The sequence below is a fragment of the Stegodyphus dumicola genome, chromosome 11, assembly GCF_044657685.1.
Source record: "Stegodyphus dumicola isolate Sdum_Otavi_A_Nest chromosome 11, ASM4465768v1".
NCBI classification, from domain to species: domain Eukaryota; kingdom Metazoa; phylum Arthropoda; class Arachnida; order Araneae; family Eresidae; genus Stegodyphus; species Stegodyphus dumicola.
In genome coordinates, this window is record NC_140778.1 from 152,691,157 (window position 1) to 152,709,244 (window position 18,088).

At 34.7% G+C, this 18,088-nt stretch overlaps 1 protein-coding gene and 1 long non-coding RNA gene across 2 annotated transcripts in view; one reads left to right on the forward strand and one right to left on the reverse strand.

The window, feature by feature from the left end:
* LOC118200168 (beta-1,4-N-acetylgalactosaminyltransferase bre-4-like) overlaps positions 1-18,088 on the forward strand; it is a 594,620-nt gene that overhangs the window by 10,660 nt on the left and 565,872 nt on the right. The window lies entirely within an intron of this gene.
* Positions 14,369-18,088, reverse strand: part of LOC118197481 (uncharacterized) — a 60,699-nt gene continuing 56,979 nt past the window's right edge. Inside the window, exon 3 of the long non-coding RNA XR_004759613.2 lies at positions 14,369-14,899. This is a non-coding gene — a long non-coding RNA (uncharacterized LOC118197481). The remainder of the gene's footprint in view (positions 14,900-18,088) is intronic.

An 18,088-nucleotide genomic window follows, 5' to 3' on the forward strand; every position in this document is an offset into this window, starting at 1 on the left:
AAGTAAATGTTCTTTTAGAATCTAATGTCTAAATCTTCGAAATGAATCTTCTAAAAGTCTAATGAATCTTCTAAAAGAAAATGTTCTTTTAGAAAGCAACGAGTTTCAATCTGATACCATTTTGTTGATCATATCTCAACTATACTTTTTCCTACTCAACAAATGTTAAATCTCTCGATAAACTGTAAATAGACCGGAGTGCGGTCACAAATCTGATTCTATGTGGTCTATCTAGAATCAATCGGAATCACATCAAACGAAAGAGCAGATGATATCAATGTGTTGAGACGTCACACATATTTATAACAGCTGTTAAATCGCCCTAAGTACCATTTTTTATTCTTAAACTTAGATTGTTGTGCCTATTTCAAGCTTTCGTTTATATATTACTAGCCCACCAGCGGCCGAGCGGTAAAGTCGCTGAACGCTGGTAGTTCGGTCCGAGGTTCGAATCCCGCGAACGGGCTGGCTGCATGGGCGTTTTCGTGGTTTTCCCCATGTGTAACGTGTATACGAGCCAGTTTCCCTTAGAAAGTCCTCCACGAAAGGCATCCCTCCTCTTAGGCAGATAGCCCTAGTGTGCTTTGCCATAATTAAATACACCTACACACACACCTACGTTTATATATTACTAACCACTAAACGACCAGCCTTCGTCTGGCTTTTAAATGTATCCCCAAAATAACGGAATTTTAATGTTTGGTGTTAAAATTTAATGTTTGGTATCCCCAAAATAACGGAATTTTAATGTTTGGTATCCTCAAAATTACGGAATTTTAATGTTTGGTGTTAAAATTTAATGTTTGGTATCCCCAAAATAACGGAATTTTAATGTTTAATGTTTGGTGTTCCCTTTAGGGAACACCAAACATTAAATTTAAAAACTGCACAGAATTTTACCCTGCAGAGCAACTTAAAAAAATTCATTAAAAATGTATTACATATAAAAAATTACAATGAAATAAGCAATATCCCTTAATAAAAATATTAATTATCGTAATAAATAAATTAACCAACTTCCGTTGCCTTCTTTGGACAAACGTCCAGTATCCAAGAGAAACATTAAATTTAAAAACCGCACAGAATTATCGCCTTCATTTTTCCAAGTGGCAACGATGTATTAATCGTGTATTTAATTACACCGGCAAAGCTAGTGCTATCTGCCTAAGGGGAGGGATGCCTTCGTGGAGGACCTTCTAAGGGAAACTGGCTCGTATACACGTTACACATGGGGAAAACCACGAAAACACACATGCAGCCAGCCCGTTCGCGGGATTCGAACCTCGGACCGAACTACCAGTGTTCAGCGACTTTACCGCTCGGCCGCTGGTGGGCCCAAGTGGCAACAGTGCTGATATTAGCAACAGTAGTTATATAACAGCAACAATTGCTGTGTGCTGACATAATGAGAAAAATTATCAATTTGAGGCAATTTCATAAAAAGTACACAATTAAAAAAAATCTCATTCGAATTTTGATAAACAAAATCGCTTCGAAGTGCACTGGCTCTTGTCTAGATGCACCTTATGTACCAAATTTCGTAACCTTGGGTCTGTTAACTTACGCGCAGCACGAACGAAAGACACACACACAGACAGACAGACAGACTCTTCCTTTTTATATATATAGATGATGGAGTAAAAGAAACAGTAGAAATGCAGAAAAGTTTCTAACATAGAAAATAACGTGATATTAAAAATAAATCTTACATAGCAAATAACATTTTTAAAATAGCAAAGGTAACAAATTGGAAATTTAAACTGTTGGAAAATGATCTCTTTCAGAATTTACAGAAAGAATATTTTATAGTTTAGTTTATGTGATTATGACAAAGCCTCGAGGGCTATCTGTGTAAGGAAGGTTTGCATTCGTGAAGGACTTTCTAAGGGAAACTGATTGGCATATACGTTATACATGGGAAAAACTACGAAAACGCCCATGCAGCCAGCCCGTTCGTGGGATTCGAGCTTCTGACCGACCTACCAGTGTTCAGCGACATTACCGCTCGGCCTTTCATAAGCCGAACTATAATTTAAATAATTCTAAACATTAGTAATTACTTCGCGTTTTAAGCTTCTCAGTCACCTTCAAATAATGCAGAGAAAAGGTTGAGATGCACGAGATTTAAAGTTTTTTCATTTTTCGTTTCGTACATTTTTATCGTTGATGAAAAAATATATTTGGTGCTTTTCAGCAGAACGAATATTTAAAGAAGCCTTTTCTCACCCACGCACTTTCTCTTGATATTAATCAAAGTACGCTTATGAATAAACAAGCGCGAACTCCATTTTCAGGAAAGTTTCTCTGGAATAAGAAATGTGATTCTTTGTAATCTCTGTAATTTAAAATGTGTCTTTTATGAAAGCAAGTTTTCCGAACTTCATAGAAATTTATGAATTACTGTAGCGGATGAATTCTTTTATTCTCAACATCATTATATGTATGATCGTTTTCTGAAATATTTCCTGGAAGTTTTTAAATTCCCTTTTCTACTAAGCATTTCTTTTCGTTTATTAAAATAATACGATTTAAGCAGTGATATAAGAACAAACTATTGTACAGGGTTAAAATACGATACAATCAGAGTTACAGCCTGGATAGTTAAGGATTTATAATTACGTGTAGCTTTGTGTCCAGACGTTTCCAAACGATAGTGATAGTCAGCGTAGTTAATCAGGTTCATCTTTAAATGTACTGTCACCAGCAGAGTCAGCTGATTTTTAAAATTAATTATGAACGCCATTTGGTTCCCAGTAAGAGATCGATTACAGGTGTCAACAAAAAAAAAAAAAAAATGAACTTCTAAACTTGGAAGAAGTTAATGCTAAATAATCATAAATTTTTATTAATGCATGAAATTCAGCAAACAGTTCCACGTCTGATGAAAAATATTATTTAATGAAAAATAAGCAAGAGAAAGATAATAACAATTCTAGACATCCCCAATAAGGAAATTGCTAAACTTGAAGTGAATGCCAAATATTCATAAAGTGATTTTTATTAACATATAGAATTTAACTAGGTCCCTTACCTGATTAAAAATAAATCTTATCTCATGAATAATAAGCAAGAGCGAAATAGAAGCAAGAATTTCCGCCATCAACAGTAAAGGAACATCTAAACTTGAAAGAAACGAATGCAAAATATTCATTAAGTGATTTTTTATTAATATATAAAATTCAACAAAGACTTCCTTATGATGACTTATTATCTAGTGCGAAATAAGCAAGAGTAAAACAGAACTAAGAATTACAGCCATTCATAATAAAGCAAGAATGCCAAATATTCATAAAGTGATTTTTATTAACATACAAAATTCAAGAAAGAGTTCCTATTATCTGATGAAAAATTTATTTAATAAAAAATACGCAAGAGTAAAATAGAAGCAAAAATTGTTGTCATCCACAATAAAGGAACTTCTGAATTTGAAAGACGCGAACGCCAAATATTCATAAAGCGGTTTTTATTAACATATGAAATTCAACAAAGATTCTCTTATCTGATGAAAAATATTATCTAATGAAAAATATTATCTAATGAAAAATAAGCAAGAGTAGAATAGAAGCAAGAATTTCAGCATCCACAATAAAGGAACATCTAGACTTAATGCCAATATTAATAAAATTTTATTAACATATGAAATTATTTTTATTAACATATGAAATGCAACAAAGAGTCTCTTATGAAGATATTATCTAATGCAAAATAAGAAAAAGTAAAACAGAATTAAGAATCCCAGCCATCTATAATAAAGCAAGTATGCCAAATATTCATAAAGGTATTTTTATTAACATACGAAACTTGAGAAAGAGCCCCTTATCTGATGAAAAATATTATCTAATAAAAAATACGCAACAGTAAAATAGAACTAAGAATTTTTGTCATCCACAATAAAGGAACATCTAAACTTGAAAGAAGCGAACGTCAAATAATCATCAAGCGGTTTTTACTAACATACGAAAATCAACAAATTCTATTATCTGATGAAAAATAGTGTCTAATGAAAAATAAGCAAGGGTAAAATAGAAGCAAAAATTTCCCACACCCACAATAAAGGAACATCTATCTTAAAAAAAGTGAATGCCAAATATCCATAGAGTGATTTTTATTAACATATAAAATTCAACAAAGGGTCTCTTATGAAAATATTATCTAATCAAAAATTCCAATTATCCACAATAAAGGAACTTCTGAGCTTGAAACAAGCGAATGCCAACTATTCATAAAAAGTTTTTTTTCTTGACATAAAATTTAACAATCTCTTATAAAAATAGGGTCTAATAAAAATAAGTAATATGACTAGAAACAAGAGCTCCTGGCATCTACGTCATCTTTAGATCTGCTGTAAAATACCTTAAACTGTTTCTCCAATATCTTGGATATTTTAATCCTTATTGTATGATTTCCTTTTACTCCTTCGTAGCAATTTTTATGTGGCGTTATAACCTTATTTAAGAGCATACGTTTTTCCTTGTTGGCACAAGCAGTTGTTCACTTAATACTTTTGTAGAGAATAGCGAATAACCATTGGTCATTTAGCCGTCTCGTCACCAAGAATTCTTGTCTACAGCACATTACTCGGACGACTGAATTGTATCCATGAGAAAGGGGGAAGCTAAATTCCATTTTCGGTAAAGAATATCCCGGAGAGCAGATACGAGAGTCTCCCACTCTTTTCACCTTACACCAAACCTCTTGACAATACTTAGCCTCGTCATTATTTTAAGTGCCCCCCATGTTGCGCAAACACTATATGCTTGCAAGCACCTAACTCTTCTTAAGGATTCCAAACCGAACCTAATGATATGACAGACAAAATTACCAACTATTACACTGATTACAAAGGCCTTTAACGTATGTCGTGGGTTTCTTAAACAATGAAACTAATTTCTCATCAGTTGACCTGGATATAATGGACATCGGCAGAAAGTTCTCAGGAGGCGAGATTTGACACAAATAATTTAGTCAATAAATTGTTATGTAGATTACACAATACAGTATTGCATAAGTACGAAACAAATATGTTACACATGTACTTTACATGCATAAAAAGAACTCATTTTTTAGTCTGTTACAGCAGGGTAATGTATCCCATCCCTCTCTATATTCTGCGGACGCCCATGGTCTTCGATTTTCTTTTCTAAAACACATTAATTTAAGATATAATTCATAAAGAGTTCGTCTCACATGTTTTATAAACACTACGGGACAATCCCTCCAGATGATCGGGCTGCAGGCAAAGCAAAATTTATAAGTTCTATGTACACCTGAAAAGAAAATGCATAAAAACATTTCGATGTAAATGATATCAATTCGTTCTTTCCAAGCAACGACCAATTTGTAAATAATTTTTGGTTGCCAAACCAGAAAACAAAAACTTTTGACGCTTCAGGTTAATAAGTATATGTAAGACGTCAAGATTTAAATTTAATGCAATATAACAACTTTGTCTCAATATCAATAAAAGAATCAACGTGGCAATAACATGTCCTGTCAGTCATCCTAATCTGAAACAAAAGAATTGCCAACAGCAGCCATTTATTTAAAATGCTGATATTAACGAAAACGACCCGCAATGACGTCACATGCAATTGCGCATTTTCTTCAACCTCAGTGTATGGCCTTATATAATGATAATATATTTAATATTTGGCAATGCTATTTTTATTTCGTATAATGTACAACTTGCACATTTTTTATTAACAACTCTACAATTTGACAGCGAACAGTGGCAACACCTTTCGAAATAAAGCCGATTTTTACCTCCAGCCCACGAGAGTGATGCCACTCGGAGCAATGATTGCGAAAATGATCGTTTTAATGCGTCGGCTGATGAAAGATATACGGAGATGAGAATGATTGAAGTGGCTTCCTATGCAGTTTTGGAATACGGGGGGTACCTCTTTCGAAACTCTACTCCCGCCATTCAGGAGGACTTGATGAAACAAGCAAACAAACATTCAGATGCCCACAGGTTTTAATGGTATAGATTGCTATACATTCTGAACTTATCACAAATTATTAATATCGAGCTCCAGCAAGTGTTCCAGCAATTGGTTTTCAAATGTCACCATGAAATCCACCGGTTGCATGACATTGACATGTGTTCAAGCAATAATCTGTCTAAACCTACCTGTTAACGAACAACTGTCATATTGCTGATGGTAAATCTGTCGTGTAAATCTTCCAGACCTGAGAAAGAACGGAAGTAATTCGCTTAACATCTAAAAACTGGCATAAACACATTTACTTGAGCAGCAAACAAAAAATACCTTGGTTTTGTAAAACTATCCCAGAGATTCAATACGTCGAGTAACGTTAATGTCGTTGAGGAACACAAAATAATTCACTTAGAGAAATAAAATTTTGCTATTGTGATGTATTTCATTTAATATTAGGCAAAAAAGCAACTCACGTTTTTGTGTAAGTTTTAATGATATTTGTTTTATTCAAAATCTACTGCAAGCTATGGTTATTTTTTTGTCTAATTTTAAAGTTAACATTGATGCATTTCTCTTCCAATTATCTTGCTCATTGACATAACGTCAGATCATGTCCACGAATTTTGTGGTGGCCAAGAAGCAAGAGTTTTAATTCCTTGTCACTAAGACAAAAATAATTATAAGTTGTACCCCATATATGTAATATAATACAATGTAACATACTATAATTGTGATTTTATATAATATAATAGGTAACATATTATGCATACGCTTTAGAGCTGGTATATCACGTTGACCTCCCCAGATGTTAGTGAAATCAAACATAGCGACTAATGAGAGAATCTCGCACTCATCAGATACACGATCTTATACTCGCAAGTGATTCTGAGCTTACTTCTTTGCCGAACCCCTTGTGATACGCGTACTCTCTTTGGAGACCATTATTGTAAGTTAATGCACGAATTTGCCCAGCTTCGTCCCAGTTTTGAAAGAAAATTCGCCAGAAGGACGATTCCGATGGACTCCTACCACTAACCTCTCGAGAAGAATTTTGACTTGGCTGTATTTTAAGTGCCCCGACGCCGTATTAAACTACACAATGTCTTCTTTTGGATTCAATCCGCGCTCAAGGTTATAGCAGCGGCTTTCCTACCACCATGCCAATAGACGGCAGGAATGAAATGTAATGTCATATTATAAACTGGCAGCACAGATTGTATAGTGGTTGCGGTAGCCTGACTACGATGCCGAAGGGATCGGGTTCGAATCCCAGAGAAGGCATAGATGTAAAGTTGTATATCTTTTCATAGGAAAGTGACAGTGGCTGCCTAGTAGATGCCTCCACAATAAAATTGCCGCTTTGGTAGTAGCTAAGGCCGTTACAGGCAAGTGCCCGCCATTGAAGGGGAAAAATATTATAAACTTTCCACAACTTTACACTAAACAGCGCGATATAATAATTGTGACTGGTCAAGAGCACAATATTTTTATTGCAACCAACTTTTACGCTGCTAAAAAAAACTTAAACAGATAAATTTATTTGGTACTTTTCCATTTCGCCGGCGCAAATCTCGCCAAGCAGATGTTATTGGCGACAACATATAGTATACATATAAGAAATGTTAACAAATGTTAGTTTTAAGAATTTTTATTTTGAAGGCATAAACATTTTAATATCGTTTAAAATTTTGTAAAAAAACCAATAAATAAAGACAGTAAATTTGTAAAAAGACATTAATTTAAGAATTTACGACGCATTCATGGTTCAACGTCCTGATTCGTCAGTTCGTATCACGTGAACCCAAGTAATTTCATCTCACGTAAACTACGCTGCAAAAATCTAATTTTGTAAGTAACTATCTACATTAATTTCAAGTTAAATATTAATTTGGAATACAAGTTTAAATGCAAGAGTTATTTCAATTCGTACGATTAGCTTACTCAGAAATTATGTAAAATTGCAGTGCTTTACTTCGCTAGTGCATTCTCATTAGAATGGATGAATTTAAACCCTCGACTTTGCCTTTTCTATATTTTCGCCATCGGGTAAGCGGTGTGATTGCATCCTAATGGACTTAATTACCATCCGCGAATGGCCTTAGGGCATAAAATTGAACTATCTGGTAAAAATTCTATGCCAGTATTGAAAGAAACAATCAATCTGATAAGAAATGGCTGGGACTTGTTTTGAAAATGTAAAAGGTTACCAGCGAGTATATATCGTTTGGCATCCGTTGTACCATTATTGGCGACTTTATCACCTGCGCTGGCAAAACGGAAAAGTACCATTTATTTTTATTTTCAAAATTTCAGAAGTCATCTGAATCATAATAAATACGTTAAGAGTTTTTCTCTTATAAAGACAGAACGTGCAAATTTTCTGTCTGCAAAATGTAAATGCGTGTAAGTGCCAAATTTTTATGAAAACATAATAAGAAATATTTGGGTATAGATGTTCGTAACACATGTTTCCTATAATCGAAGTCAGACAACGGAATAATCAACTAAATTGCCTAATTACAGTAATTAGATGGTGGCACTGTTGTTGGAAAATAAAAGATATATTCTGTATTTCTCTGAATGGCATTCTATTTTGACAGCGCTCCGTTTTCTGCTGACTCGAATTCATGGCGTAGGACAAATAAAAACACCTACTTTTCCTCTTTTTTAAAGAAACAATGCAAACTGAATTTTCTAAGTTACCAGAAGAAAGATGACATAAAAGTGTATCATTTGCATCAGCCTAATTAACTGTGTTCTATGAAATCTATTATATTAAAATCTGTGGGCTTTTGTGGCATTATCTCCTTTGGAATGACGAGGAGTTGAGTTCCAAGCGAGTTATTTCCGGATTCCAAAAATTGGTAGGAAGCCATTTCCGTCATTTTCATTTTCGAACGATTTAAATCAGCCGAGATATTGATTAAAAAACTCTGAAAACGCTAAATTTCGCACTCATTTTTCCGAGTGGCAACAGCCTCGCCGGTTGGAGATAAAAATTCTTTGTTTAGAAAAGTGTTGCCACTACTCGCTTTCAAATCGTAATGTTTTGTTATAAAAAATTCGCAAGTTTTACAAAATATGAAATAAAAACAGCACTTTCGAATTTTGAAAGAAATACTTCCGGATTTCAAAACCTTATGGGAAGCCATTCCGACCATTCTAATCTTCGCGCCATTTCAGTCAGCGGATATATTAATTAAAAACTCTGAAAATGCCATATAGGGAACAAAACATTTATCAACAAATTGACTGTTGCTGGTTACACGAGATATTAATTATCAATTGTTCCGAGATATTATTATACATTGAACTGCGGTGCTTAACCACCAGGGTGCCTGGGCGCATAGCCCTACCCCTCATCGAATAACATGATAAAAGTTTCGAATTATGAGAAATATAACTGAATGTGCTAAATAATTAAACAAATACATATTTTTTTCCTTAAGTACCTAATTACTAATCCATACATAATTAACTATTTTTTAACAACTATTTCATAGAAGAATACATGTACACACAAGAGAAACAAAATAGGAAGTGCGACGCCTTATTGCCACTTGTAAAAACAAAATGCAATCAGGAGGAAAAAAGAACAATATACAATAAAGAATCTGAGCAACAATTTGCATAACACATATACAAAATTACATATTACTAACATTTAGGATCGCCCTTGGGCGTTTACTGAAACTGAGGTCCCTAGTATCATAACAATAGTTAACAACCACAGGATTGTCCAGAAGTTCCTGTTTATCATAAAATGCCCTAGATAGGCGGCAATAAAAATCACAAAGATCCTCTATTCTTAACTCCTTACGAATTTGGCTATTCCGAATGTACCAGGGGGCATTACATATCATACGCAATACCCCGTTTTGGGCAGCTTGTAACTGCCTTTTCAAACTTTTGCACGAGTATGCCCAGACGAGGCATGCATAACTAAGAATTGGACGCAACATGGTTTTGTAAATGAGCAACTTATTATCAATAGACAGAACACTGTTTCGAGCAATTAAGGGGAAGAGTGAAGCTTTACTAGCTCGAAACTTCCTGAGAATATGTGTAACGTGTGGGTTCCATGTAAGAGATTTACTGAGGATCACCCCAAGATAAGGGACCTGCTTGACCCAGGGAATGTTCACACCATACATTTGCAGGTGAGTCGGGAAATTCTTCTTAGTAGTAAACAGTATGGCATGTGTCTTGTCGACATTCACTTTGACTTTCCATTTGGTCAGCCAAGTCTCTAGCGAGTGGATGTGGTGTTGTAGCTGTTGTATTGCTGAACTAACAAATGCACTTTGCGTAAGGATCGCTGTGTCGTCTGCATACATGGCTAGTGTTGTGTTGTGTGTAGTGGGGATGTCGTTCACGTAAATATTGAATAGGGTAGGGCCCAGAAGGGATCCCTGTGGAACACCAGCCCGTAAAGGCCGGTTTGTGGATATCCGAGATATTGAACTCTTGAAAAGCTAATTTTGCAAAAAGAAATTTATTTATGGATTAGTTGTCGCGGGTTGAGCGAGATATTAATTTGTGATTATTGCGGGTCGTTGCGAGATATTAATTAAAACTTCTGAAAACGTAATTTGGCAGCAAAAAAATTATTTACGAAATGGTTGGTTGCTTGAAAACCCCACTCATCTGGCGGGTTTGTCCACTAGTACCCAGTTAAGAAATGAAACTAATATTTTTGGAATAATAAAAATATCTGTCTCATTACAGACATAACGGGAGGGGGAAACCAAAGATTGGAGGTCTTGTAAGTTGGTAACAATTTATATTTACGGAAGGCAACTCTTTATTTGACAACACTTTATACTAGGTGTCAAGGTTCACGGGTTGGCAACTATTATGTACTAGTTGATAAGAGATAACTCGGCATGTTTCTAGTTATGGATATTATGGCACATAGCTTGGCAAAACGTGTTTTGACAGGATCTGATTTTTGTCGACTCGATTTTGTTTGCAGAGTTGGAAGAGCAATAGCTGCTTTCGGGAAGCTTAAAGAAAAAGATATGATTTTAAGCATGGCAAACTGCTGCTTAATACTTGCATAGTACTGATTTTCATTACATAAACTTATGCGTACATGTAACACGGTATCTTTATATATATAAGTGGATTAAGTGTTTGTCGCCGATAGTTTATTGTTGCCACTCGGAAAAATGAGAGCGGAAATTAACGTTTCCGCATTTTTTAATTAATATCTCGGCCGATTAAAATCGTACGAAGATGAGAACGGTATCGATGGATTTGAAGGATTTTTTGGAATCCGAGGATACACGTCTTGAATTTCAACTCGGTGCCGTTCAGTAGATATTTGAGAAAACAAAATTAACACGTAGCCAAATCCTTCTAATAGGGAAAACCCAAGAAAGAAAGTGAAAAATATAAGGAAAACGTAGGGGGGGGAAATTAGTTTTTAATTAATATCTCGGCTAATTAAGGTTTCACGAAGACTCGAATGGTCAAAATGGCGTGCCACGGACCTGCGGAATCCAACGGTGTGCTTCGTTAAGCCCGGGAGCCAGCCGTTTCGGAGAAGATGATGTTACTTCACCCCATATATATATGCGGCTTATGTGTCTGTTTGTCGCCGATAGTTTATTGGTTGCTTGCGTAACTGTACTAGCCAATGGGATGAAGTTGCCACGACATTCAATTAGTCCATATAGACTGATACCATACATGCAGTTATCATTGTAATTTATCATGGTATTTAAGAACATTTAAATATTTTTAATTCATACATTTGTTGCTTATTATGCATTTAACTATATTTACATATGAATTACTTAGAAACTTGCAAACGTTGAGAAATTAAAGGAGAAGAAACTAACTAACGAGTTGTGCGTAGTACATCTCATCAGGTAGGTTTACCCAAATTCCTATGCTAAATATCCTTTCGCGTAAAGAGTTTAAAATTTAGCCCGATTTTATTCCGACATTGTATTTTAAACTGAATTTTCAGATGAACACAAATTGAGCGGGTCTGGGAGAACGTGAACATTTGTTTGCATTAGCAATCATCTGTTTTTGAAATGGTTTACAACTGAACGCAAATTGGCAAAGCAAAAATAGCTTAAATTTTCTAGACGCAAATTGCAATTTAAGACGCAAATTAAAAAAAAAGCAAAAGACCGTCCTCGCCGCCTGCCCTGGGTAATTCAGTTTGAACTAGCAGCAATTAATCTTTGCACAAATCATTTTAATTACTATTTATAATATCTAGAACAGCGGTCATTTCGTATGACCGCCGGGCTTTCTAATCATAGTATAACTAGTTAAAGTTTTTGCGCTAGTTTCGCTAAAGAAATTAGAAACCGAAATATGAAAGAAAGAAAGAAAGAAATGTGGCAAAACGAAACACAAGTATATTTCACTAAAATTTTAGAATTGAATAAGAGTATCAAATTTTAGCAAAAATATAATAACCAGTTAACTAGAACAACATATCTCTTATCATGCTTTGCTTAAATATATCCTTAGAATATTAATACTCCAAATCCTATAATACTCATATTGCTTCCACATCAAAGAATTTCAAAATGGGCATAATAATAAGTTCTCCTGCTAGCCTTTTACAGTTATCTTCACTTTCGCCTGAAGTTCAAAATATCATGAAGTTTTATATTATGACAAGGCGAAAGATCCTTTGGAATGCAGACGGAAATTACAAAGCCCAAATGTTAATAAAAATGCTAAATATAGCTGTCATATGCAAGTTTCGTTGGATTCATTTGGATGCGAATCTATTTTAGGCTTTCACATTTCCCGAAATACGAATAAACATAATTCTAATTCGATACTTCTATATTCACAGAAAATAGATTTTACTAAATTAATTATTTTATTTATTACTTACTCCGCCATTCGGCACTACTCGGAAAGGGATGAATGCCTCATGGAAGAAGTTTTAGGGAAAACTGTCCCGCATCCACGTTACACATGGGAAAAACCACCAAAATGGTCCTGCAGCCAACCAATTCCCAGGGACTCAAACCTTGGACCCGAGCAACCAGTATTAGCATTTTAAAATATAGTAATCAGTGTAAAAATAATATCTTTTTAATCCTTCATTTCAAACTTAAGAATTTAAACTGTATGTAGAGAAAAAAATTGTCCACCAGCATCTGAGCAGTAAATTCACTGAACACTGACATTTCAGTTCCGGGTTCGAATCCCGAAAAAGGAACTGGCTGGATGGAGAATTTTCATAGTTTTCCCGATGTGTAACATGTGTACGAGCCAGTTTTCTATAGAAAGACCATGACGAAAGGGTACCTGCCTTTAGGCAGGTAGCATTCGAGTGTTTTGCTATAATTAAATAAGCCAAATCACACAAAACGTAAGAAGCTGGTCTTTATTTAAAGGAAAGGCTGCCCATCAAGGACGAGCGGTAAATTTGCTGAATACTGGTAGTTTGATTTCTGACAAACGGGCTGTTTGCGTGGGCGTTTCTGTGGTTTACCATAAATGTAATGTACATAGAAACCAATGAAGGGATTAAACCTTTCACGAAGGTATTTCTCCCGATTGGCAGATAGCCCTAGTGGCTATGTTCAAGTAAACCAAATTTAAAGCGAAAATGCATTTGTTAAATAGAAAATCTGAGTTTACAAAATTGAATTAAACTTAGTTCTGAAGTAGCTTCAATCCACTGAGCTTGAATCATAATTTTAATCTTTTAGGAGAAGATCTAGTCTTCGTAACTTGATCGGCAATTTTAAACATGTTTCTCTAGAACATCCATAACTGAATACCTTTTGGTAAAGAAAATACTTCAATATTAAGTCTCGAAGCTGTCTCGAACAGTTAAAGCGAAGCTTCACACTTAAAAGAGATTTTTGTTTTTACCGATGGCAGATTGTGAACAATTACAAATGTAACCCAGTCTATTAATCTATACAAGGCCGGATGTGGTGGTCTCTTTATTATGGAGGCACCTAATAGGTGGGCCATTATCGCCTTTCCTATGAAGGGATGGACAGTTACAACCATACCTTCTCCGGGATTCGAACTCAGGCCATTCGGGTGTGTGTGTGTGTGTGTATTTAATTACGGCAAAGCACACTAGGGCTATCTGCCTAAGGGGAGGGATGCCTTTCGTGGAGGACTTTCTAAGGGAAACTGGCTCGTATACACGTTACACATGGGGAAAACCACGAAAACACCCATGCAGCCAGCCCGTTCGCGGGATTCGAACCTCGGACCGAACTACCAGTGTTCAGCGACTTTACCGCTCGGCCGCTGGTGGGCCCAGGCCATTCGGTATCGCAGTCAACTTCCCTGACCCATATACCGACTGGGCAGCACACTTAAAAGAGGTTAAATCTTTAATTTGCGTTATCAGAAGCCTTTGGAATTATCTAGTGGGCATTCTTGAGCAAGCTAAAAATATTACTATTGGATACATTTATTATTACAGGCTTATTACAGGCTCTTATTTTTAGTGGAAACAAACAGTAGTTTTGAGAATTTAGAGCAACCACGAAAGTTTGCAGGATTATATTCTTCACAACAGGTGCATGTTGACTTTCCCTCCTGTTTGAGTGAGCGCGTACCTTGGAAAGTTTCAAATATGTAGTAAAGATCATAGCCAAACTTTGGCACTTATAACAGATTGTGAAATTTTATCTTCAGCATGAATGCACTAATTCTAACATTGAATAACCTGAACATTGTAAACAGAATTACTTTATCCGCTGTCAGTAATTAATGAAAGTAAACAGGAATTTTAACTTCTTTCGGTCTAGTCTTTTTCTGGAGCTATTCATTTGTCAAGACTAGGTGGATGGTATGGAAATTGTCGAAGACGTTTAGTTCTAAGATTTCGGCAAACATTCAGAGGCACATCGCGTTGTTTCACGATGGATTGAATCAATGGTGTAGATGTTGGTAATGCCAATAGATTCCATGATGTCGGCCAGCATTCCGTCGTGATCTGCATACTGGAAAAAAAATTTTAATATTAATATTAAACCTTTTATAGACATAGAAACAGTTTTCAGACGATTAAGAATTGAAAACTCCTTTCATAATAAAGACATTGTCATATTCATGTTAAAATTAATTTCTTTCAATTTTAACAGATATCTTCCTCGACTATAGTAACACTTAGATATAGTAATAATGTTCCTGTCCTGTTCTACAATACTGTATATCGAAATCGCGTTATACAAATATTAATCGCTTTTTATAGATACCGCGTTGTGAGAGGTTTACTAAATACTATACAAATATTAATCGCTTTTTATAGATACCGAGTTGTGAGAGGTCTACTAAATACTATACAAATATTAATCGCTTTTTATAGATACCGTCTTGTGAGAGGTTTACTAAATACTATACAAATATTAATCGCTTTTTATAGATAACGCGTTGTGAGAGGTTTATTAAATACTATACAAATATTAATCGCTTTTTATAGATACCGCGTTGTGAGAGGTTTACTAAATACTATACAAATATTAATCGCTTTTTATAGATACCGTCTTGTGAGAGGTTTACTAAATACTATACAAATATTAATGGCTTTTTATAGATACCGCGTTGTGAGAGGTTTATTAAATACTATACAAATATTAATCGCTTTTTATAGATACCGTCTTGTGAGAGGTTTACTAAATACTATACAAATATTAATCGCTTTTTATAGATACCGCGTTGTGAGAGGTTTATTAAATACTATACAAATATTAATCGCTTTTTATAGATACCGCGTTGTGAGAGGTTTACTAAATACTATACAAATATTAATCGCTTTTTATAGATACCGTCTTGTGAGAGGTTTACTAAATACTATACAAATATTAATCGCTTTTTATAGATACCACGTTGTGAGAGGTTTATTAAATACTATACAAATATTAATCGCTTTTTATAGATACCACGTTGTGAGAGATTTACTAAATGCTATAGAAATATTAATCGCTTTTTATAGATACCGCGTTGTGAGAGGTTTACTAAATACTATACAAATATTAATCGCTTTTTATAGATACCGTCTTGTGAGAGGTTTACTAAATACTATACAAATATTAATCGCTTTTTATAGATACCACGTTGTGAGAGATTTACTAAATGCTATAGAAATATTAATAGCTTTTTATAGATACCGCGTTGTGAGAGGTTTACTAAATACTATACAAATATTAATCGCTTTTTATAGATACCGTCTTGTGAGAGGTTTACTAAATACTATACAAATATTAATGGCTTTTTATAGATACCGCGTTGTGAGAGGTTTATTAAATACTATACAAATATTAATCGCTTTTTATAGATACCGCGTTGTGAGAGATTTACTAAATGCTATACAAATATAAATCGCTTTCTATAGATACCGCGTTGTGAGATGTTTACTAAATACTATACAAATATTAATCGCTTTTTATAGATACCGGGTTGTGAGAGGTTTACTTAATACTATACAAATATTAATCGCTTTTTATAGATATCGCGTTGTGAGAAGTTTACTAAATACTGTGTAGGAATTAAATGAAATCTTTCTTCGGTAACTCGAGGATTATATCAACTGATTTTAAATCTCAAAGTTTTCAGTTTGGCCTATAGATGCTGTAGTAGTTAACAAGGTTGACTGAAAAGTCAATCCCGAAGGAGCTGCTGACCTCAAGTGGAAGTTTAAAGGTTAATTTTCTCTTCTGTTACCTTGGGAGTGAAATATTGTTTGCTCTTTGAATGCACTTTGGGCTGTATTTCCTGAAATGACAGTCTGGTTCTGGCAGTCAAAACTCAGGCAAATGCTAAATCAACAAGTGCCTTGAGGTGTATCAGAAAAAATAAAAATTTATTGAAGTTATGAGTTGAAAAATAACTTAAAAATTTCTTTCGGAGTTTCTAGTTTATTTAGAAACTGGTAAAAATATGTCAATCAAACTATAATCAGAAAAATTTCAGTTCAATTTTAACCTCTTGTAAGGTATTTAAGATTTTAAAAAAAAATCATTTATTTTGTAATTATTTTTAGTTTTTACTAAGTTCAGTACTTTTAATTTACTATAGTACAAAGCTTTAAAATCAGACCTTTTACATTCTAAGACAGGAGTTAATTGACATTTCACCTTTATTTTTGAAAGGTCGCTTAAATAATTGAGAGCTTTTGTGGAAATCCTAATTGAGTTTCCTTAAATTGTTCCTTTTAGTTATTTTAACTGCTCTTTTATGAAAGAATTTTATTCCTCAGTCTTTACACGTTCGTGAGCTTTACGCCTCGGGGTTATTCCTCCCGCTGAAACGAATAATTTAATAAAGTGTCATATTGAGAAGGATGAAAAAATATGGTAGACTCGTTTGTAACTTTGAGAGCAATATCTGAACCAAGAAAATTGTACATATAAAAAATTAATCCAGGAAAATATTTCCTTGAAAGTTGAAGAAAATTTACATTAATAAAATTTAACGGAAGGCCTTTATAGTTATGTTGTTGTTGTTTTATGGAAGAATGGTTGCCACAGCCTCAAGGACACTGGACTATTACTTCCATCCCAGTTTTGAGGGACAGCAACCCGGAGTGGTCTGCAAAAATATTACAGAAATATTTGGCAAGAAATTGTTTTATTTTTGATATATTATATAATAAAATTTGGGTACTAATCTGCTTTGAGGGCCGTAAAAAAATTGCAGCGAAAATGTATGCGCAAAAGCGCCAAATCTAGCAAACGCGCCCATTTAACAGCGCGCCAAATCTAGCGTACGCCTTGATTTCAGATTGCGTAAGTTTATATACACTGGTGTGCAAAAATTAAGGACGAGACGGTTTTTTCAATATAACTTTGTGCAAAAGCTTTCCAAATCAACACATTTTATACCGTAAGATCCCCAATGCGTAAGGACATGAGTAATGCAAGCAACACTTACTAAAAGAGAAATCAGAGGGATTAAAAGAAGCTTTATTAAAAAAGTAGCATGGAGCGCAATGAGACTGAAGGCCGAAACATCCCTGTGATGGGTGTCCAGTTCGGTCTTTAATAGAGGATATGATCTCCCCACACTGCTAGGCAGGTTTCACAGCGTCTGCCCATGCTGAGAATGAGGGTGTCAATGAGTTGTTGAGGCATTGCTGCCCATTCGTCTTGCAGCGCCAATCGAAGCTCCGGAATCGTTACTGGTGGTAAGGT